The sequence below is a fragment of the Lolium rigidum genome, chromosome 2 (genome assembly GCF_022539505.1).
Source record: "Lolium rigidum isolate FL_2022 chromosome 2, APGP_CSIRO_Lrig_0.1, whole genome shotgun sequence".
NCBI lineage: Eukaryota > Viridiplantae > Streptophyta > Magnoliopsida > Poales > Poaceae > Lolium > Lolium rigidum.
In genome coordinates, this window is record NC_061509.1 from 137,458,657 (window position 1) to 137,466,150 (window position 7,494).

Here is a 7,494-nt window from a genome sequence, read left to right on the forward strand (position 1 = left end):
GGAGGATTTTATTGATCCTTGCTATTCGTTGAATTGTTCAACAAGATATATGAACATTGCTTGCGGCTCTGTGGAAGGAGAGGAAATGTGGCCGATGTCCGATAAACCAAGACCTCAAGCACCGAGGTTATGTCAAAATGCACTGGAAGGCCAAAGAAAAATGACGGAAGAAGGGAGGAGACGAGAGAAACCCAAGTGTGCCAATAAAATGTCCAAACATGGAACTACCATTGCTTGTTCCATGTGTGGAAATCCGAGGCATAACAAATCAAGTTGCATCAAAAATCCGAGAGAGAGGGAAGAAGAAAAATGCACAACTTGTCAAAACTACCAAGAAAAGGAAGCGGAAGAGGTAATTTATCTACATCTGCTTGTGTATTAAGGATTTTATTTCATTTTTTGTTGCTTTAACTGGATCTTCTCAATATTTTGAATAGCCTGGATCATCTTCTCAAGCACCATCCTCCCAAGAAGCTTCCAGTCAACCACCATCCTCCCAAGCTCCATCTGCACCATCAAGCACTGGACCATCAAGGCCTGGTCCACAAGCAGCTGGAGCATCAAGGTCTACTCCACAAGAAACTTGAGCATCAAGGTTTAAACCTCCCGGGATGAGAACTGCACAAGCTGGCAGTGCAAGTGGAACTGCTGTCAACAAGAAGAAAAGGACACCAACATCTGCATTTCCCAGCTATCAGTACTTTACTGCTAGTGGCAATACCTAGATGGTTTAGTTTGTAGTGTTGCCACTTCTTTTGGTTGTATTGCTGTGAAATGCACTTGTCCAGCTTATGTAGTTGTCAAATGCACTTGTCCAGTTTATGGAGTGTTGCCACTTATTTTGGTTTTATGATGTTGTCAAACATGGTTCTGCTAAGATTCTATGAAATGCACTTATGCTGTCAAATTGGGTTTATGTTTCTCTAGTTTATGATGCTGTCAAAGGAAATTCTCCAGTTTATGTTGCTGTCATGTTTAACTTCTGTCAACATTGAATCTAATGCATCTTTGTATCACAGATATTCCTAGCCATTTCATAAACATTCATAACATAAAGTTGACATCAATGCATATCTTACAAACCCAGCAGTTCTACATTCATAACATAAACTTGACAGAAGTGCATAGCTTACAAACCCAGGAGTTCTACATTCATAACATTCATCTAGACATCACAATACTACATTCAGACTTGTTCAGCTGCATAAACATCTTTCCTGCCAAGTAACCCAAACACAAACACAACAAAAGCTAGCATCACTTTGTCATAATTTCCCTTCAAAGCTGCTATCTCTTCAGTCTTCTCTCTCAGCTCATCTTGCATAGCACTGAAGTTTGCCATCTCTTGCTTCTTCAACAACCTCGAGGAGCGGCCTGCTGTAAGCCGCGTAGCCTCCACACCTCATCACGCAAATCACCAATCAGCTCACTCTGCAACTCGGCAATGGTGGATCATGCCATTCGACATACTCACAGCCACCGCCGTTCTGCACAATTTGGCCAATCTAAATGGAATTTATTAGAGAAAATGAGGGCAAAATGGGGGAAAATGTCAACAAGAAGATAAGGAATTCGAATGAAGAACTCACCAACGCATCCACGCAGGCGTAATACCTCCTCCATGGGTTCATGCCGCTCCATGAAATCCATCTAGGAGCCTTCCTCGGCGGATCGCAGTTGCAGAGCTTCACCGGCTTGTACGCCATTGGACTCGCCGATAGGTCACCGGTGACCTCCCTTCACTTCCTCTCCTACCTGCTGCTATACGGAATCCAGGCGCGGAAGAAGCTCCCGACGATATTCTTCACGGCCGCCGTCATGATCCGCTTTCGCCTCCACCACCGCCGCCCCGCTCTCACTCCCCACGGAAACCCTACAATCGTTCCCCAATTTCTCTCTCTCTCACCGCGAGCGTAAGGAAGAGCCACCTGTAACCGTTAAGTGGCCCGCGTCCGACACTAATCCCAGCCACGTCACCGTTTTTCAGCCTAAACTAACTTAGGGTCCTAAATAGACCAGGATTAGAGAGCTGAGAGTGCAAATTTCAGGGATTTCGAATTTGGGGTTCGATTTAGCTTGTGCCTACAAGTTCAAGGTTTAAAATGGACCTTTTCCTTTCTTGCATTTTGCTAGGATATAAGATCACAAATTTGTGAAGCCGAGAATTCGTGGAACAACGAACGAACAAGCATGATCCGTTCCTGCCGTGTCTCACTTCTTGAATGAGCCGTGAGGTCGATCGGGAGCAGCACACAAAATTTTCATCTATACAATCCGAATCCGGTGTACAAGCCCTTTTTCCCTTGTCAGGCTTTCCTGACCCCTCTAACTCTGCTATTATACACATGGATCAGTGAAAGCCTGACCCTCCGACCGTGGAAGCGGCGGCGGCAGCAGCAGCCAGCCCGAGTCCGGCGAGGCGCCATCGATCGTCGGTTCTTCCACTGGAGATCCTGCACGCCTCGGCCGGTGCAATCCATGGAAATCTTTGTGTGCGCGCACACGACGGGGCTGTGGCTGCGAGGATGACCGTGTCGTCGATCGGCTTCTACAATGACCCGTCTGCCTATCAGTACTGGTTCGGCCGGTTGGTCGTCCTCTCCTTGTCGACGCGTGCTTTGCGTACCGCCTGCTGGATCTGCCGCTCGTGCTCCTTGAGCATCTCGTCCATGTTGCCTCCCGGCGGCACCAGCGGGCCGGAGTAGTTCATCCTCCGAGGGTTCCGAGCGTACCCCTGGCCCTGATCAAGTTCAGAGCAAAGCAAATTGGGGAAATTGTGAGTCCATGTCTGAAGAATGACATTGCTGCATGCAGCGAAGTTACAGAAGGATCAGTACTTACAGCTGAAGGACCGTCCCTCATGCCCATGCCCATGCCCATATCCTTCTTGTTGTTGCTGTTGGTAGGGGCGGGCCTGTCGAGCGCGTTGGCGGGCTCGGCGACGTCGAGGCGATTGTACTTGGAGTTGGTGTTCCTGGTCGCCGACGAGCTTGGGTGCAGGTCGGTGCCCCGGGACGGCGCGTAGGAGCGCTGTGACGTCAGGTGCGCGGGGTTGCCCGACAGCCTGGAGGAGCTGGTCGTGCGCGGGATGGCGCCGCGCGGGCCGTCCTTCCGGTACCACGTCGACCCGAACTGGCCGGCGCTCTGAATCGTCGACGGCAGCCCGGCGGCCGCCGGCGGCTCCATGCGGAACCCCGGCACGCTGTCCTCCAGCGTGGTGTAGTGGTGGCTGCTGCTCTTCGGGTTGTTACGCATCTGCCTCCTCTGCAGACGAAAGATTTCGTGTGTTCAGGAGGGAAGGGGACAGGACAGAGTGCGCGGGTGATAAATAAATTTGAATTCCTTCAGGCGTGGAACTTCGTGGGATGAAAGAAGATGACAGAGAAGAATACCTGGTGGTCAGCTCCCATGGGGTCCTGCGCTGGCACCGCCTTGGTGGGCTCGTTTCGCTCCGGCTTCACCGACAAGGAGCCCTTGCCTCCCATGGCAGCCGCCGCGTTTTGCCTGTCGATGGCAATCCAGGTCAGGTCGCAAGGATAAGGAGCAGGTTATGCATTGCGATCAGTGCGTACCTCATGGCCTCCTTGCCGCGGAGCTTGGCGTCGTACTCCTTGCTGGGTGGGTACTTGGGCAAGCTCGACGGGTCACACGCCAACGGCTTGGTTCTGAAGAACTGATCAGAGAGCAATGCGGCAATGTGTATGTCAGTAGCTGCAAAAATTATGCACATCAAGATGCTACAAAGAGGTTGCTGAATTACTTCGCTGTCGAGAGCCGAAGCTGCGGTGCCCCGGTAGGAAGGTTCGATGGCGAGCAGCGTGTCCAGGAGGTCCAGCGCCGTGGGAGGAAATCCCGGAAGGTCTCGGCGATCCGGCGCCGGTACGGCCGCTGTGGCTTGAAGAGGGTGACGTCCGGCAGCTTCGCCTTGGCCCAGTAGTCCTCGGACGGCGACCCGCACAGCTTGAAGATCTTGTGCAGCTGCTCAATCTGCACCACCGAGAGAAATGAATGAGGTCAATGCCGCGGTTTGATCAAAATTAACGGAGGATGGTCTAAATTAGGGACCTCGGTCTGTCCGGGCATGATGGGCTTTCCGGCGAGCAACTCGGCGAGGATGCACCCGGTGCTCCACAGGTCGACGGCGATACCGTACTCGGTGGCGCCTAGCAGGAGCTCCGGCGGGCGGTACCAGAGCGTGACGACCCGGCTCGTGAGCTGCCGCGCCTTGGCCGGGTCGAAGAAGGTGGCCAGGCCGAAGTCGGCGAGCTTGAGCACGCCGTTGTCGTCGATGAGAAGGTTGGATCCCTTGATGTCCCTGTGGAGCACCCCTCGGCCGTGACAATGGTGGAGCCCGTCGAGGATCTGCTTCATGAAGCACTTGACCTGCGGCTCCGTGAACCGGAGGCCCGGCGTGGCGGCGAGTCCGGCGAGGTCGTGCTCCATGTACTCGAAGACGAGGTAGAGGCTGTGGGAGAGGCGGGAGGTGACGATGCCCTCCAGCCTGATCACGTTGGGGTGGTCGAGCCGGCGCAGGATGTGGATCTCCCGCGCCATGAACCGCACGCTCTCCGGGTCCATGTTGACGAACCGCACCCGCTTCAGCGCCACGATCTTGCCGCTCTGCAGGTCCCGCGCCTTGTACACGTTGCTGTACGTGCCCTGCCCGATCTTGTCCAGCCGCTCGAAGGTGTCGGCGCGCCGGGGCAGCCACCCGTGGACGACCTCCCCGGCCACCGACGTCAGCCAGGTCGGCCAACCGGCGATCACGTGCTCCCCGGAGAACCCCTGCGGCACGCCATGCAGGTCAGGGTCCGCCGCGGCGTCGGCGTCGGCGTCGGCGTCTTCTTCGTCGGCATCGACAGGATTCCGGGCGGCAGCGTCGACGGTGGCGCGCCGGTGGTGCGTGGGCCCGGCAGTGCTGTAGGACTTGTTGAGGGACGCGATCACGACGACCGGCGCCTTCTTCTCGGCCACCGGCGCCGGCACCGGCAGCGCGACGGCAGGCTGCGGCTTGGCCTTGATCAGGCTGGTGCCCTTGAGTGTGGACTGCGACCTGCCTATCGCGCGGTGCACGACCGGCGCGACGACGACCGCGGACTCCTCCTTGGCGGTGACCGTGATAAGCTGCTTCAGGGATTGGCTCGGCGCCTTCTGCAGCCGGTTGGGCGGGACAGGCGGCTCCTCCTCGACGACCTGCTCCTTGGAGCAGAGGCTGCCCATAATTTAGCGTACGAACGTCCGTCCGGCCGGCCGGAGCCGGCTCCCGGATTCTCCCCGACCGCCGGAACGCTTCGTCGACAACCGAGAGAGATGCGCGCGGCGGGGAAGAGAGGCACGCGCGCGCAACAACCAGAGGCCTAGCTAGCTAGGCGGCCTCCTCCAACAAGCGGTGGTCGTGGGAGCACGAATTTCCGTAACGTGCATGCCACCTACAGCCCTACAGGACTGGAATCTACCGGCCGTCTCTACACCCATAGTTTGGTGGGTTTTCAAATTCAAATATTATTTATATATATCTCAAACCAAAAGTCCGATTCGGTCATCCGTTGGAGGTCGTTTGGTATCCATCATTTGAGACGGAATCGCGAAATTCATTTTAAAATTTCATAGGTGGGCTGTTTGGTTCCAGCGGAATTGGATCATCATTTCATTTAGGAAATCCAAGCAAAATGATGCCATGTGTAATCACAATTCGAGCTGAAACCTGTCATTCACAATTCCTGTGGCAACCAAACAAATTCAATATTGAATTCTACTGTCGTTTACAATTCTTGTGGCAACCAAACAAGTATCCATTTCTGAAATTACAATGCAAATGAAATGAATACATGTATTCATTTCAAAATGCTACAAATGAAATGAAAACCTAGCTTCCAAACGACTTCAGTTTTTGGCCACCATATCTTAAACAACACAAATCTTAAATTGGATACATGTTTGCGAGATGCACGTCCTAGTCGTCGTGCGACGTGTCTAACTCTGAGCGCCACATTGTCTTGGCTTGGCATGTGGGGCCATCCTGTCAAAACCACCCCAAATGCTATACTTTTTGTTCAAATCAAAATCACGAGCAAATGTGCTGGTTCAGAGTGGCATTTCTAATCACTTTAATTCACGGTTTCATAATTATATATTCGTGCAGATTGTGCTAATAGTTTCATAATCATAATTTATTATTTATACTGTACGTAGTTCTTTTATTGGAGCAACAAGCAAAGGTGTCGTGGGATCAGGCTACTACTCCCTCCGTTCTTTTTTAATTGACTCGAATTTAGTACAAATTTGTACTAAATTTGAGTCAATTAAAAAGGAAGGGAGGGAGTACATACCATGTCAATGAATCACGATTCCGTGGTCACCAGGAGCGGCCAACGCTGATAAAATAAGGGTGTGCAGTAGACATTGTATCCACTGTATAATTATTTCAAGGGCTCACCGATAAGTTAGTTGCAGGATTATTGTCATGCAACCGCCACCAATTGTTTTTCTTTTGCACCATAAATAATTGTTTTTTGTACAGCCGATAAACTAGCCAAAGGCAATCAGCCAGCTCATACGGGTGGGGTGGGGTATCAGCCGTCTGATCCGGTTAAGTCAAAAAAAAATCAATAAATGTAACAAAAAACCCTAGCATAACATTTTTTTTTCCATCTAACATCGTGTGCAAAAAACCCAAATTTGATTGTAGCAGAACTACAAAAAGTGTCGTTGTTTGCAATAAAGAACCAGTGCATTCAACATTACTGAAATAAATTTGCAACATTATGAGAAACACTTTGTAGCATATGCCTGGAAATCTGTGTAACATTTTACATGTGGATACAAAAAAAAAAGAGGACGAGACTCCAACAAATCACGGTACCGTTTGCAATATCGAGAATCCCGAAAGAGGAATGACCTTCACCTTCAATAATGGAGCACCGACCTTGTCGCCATGGCCTCGTCGACGATGAATCCAACTCGATGGAGCCCCACGAGTGGCAGATCCAGCTACCTCAGACACATTCCCCTTGACCCACCACATCCACCATCGTGATCCTCTTGATCACGAGCTCTTACGTCTTGGCAATAAGATCATCAAGGGATGCACCTCATAGGAGGCTCCACCTTGATGACGTCTCTATGGTAGCAAACTCCCGAGCACCGCACCAAAGAGGAGGATGAGGAACAACGAGTCTTCTCTAACCGAGGAAGATGTAGGGAGGTGTTGGCATCATTGGACGCCTGGACTCGGCGTGGCCTGCATTGGTGGCGGCCGTGTGAGCTTCCTCCGGCAAGGCGTGCGGTGGCGCATCCCACGTAGGCAAACCGTCCCATGTGCTCCCCGCAAAGCTGCTCTATAGAGGCATGCTAAAGATAGAGGACAGGGGTAGTTCATGGCAAGCGGAAAGGTAGGAGTTGTTCGCGAGGAGCGAACCGGTTGATCGACCACACTACAACACGATAGGTGGGCCATGACGGTTTTGAACAGCGAGGCACGCGTCTAAGCGCCAC

At 52.1% G+C, this 7,494-nt stretch overlaps 1 pseudogene; it reads right to left on the reverse strand.

The window, feature by feature from the left end:
* Positions 1-2,183: 2,183 nt before the first annotated feature.
* LOC124687316 lies at positions 2,184-5,282 on the reverse strand (annotated as a pseudogene).
* Between the last annotated feature and the right edge of the window lie 2,212 nt (positions 5,283-7,494).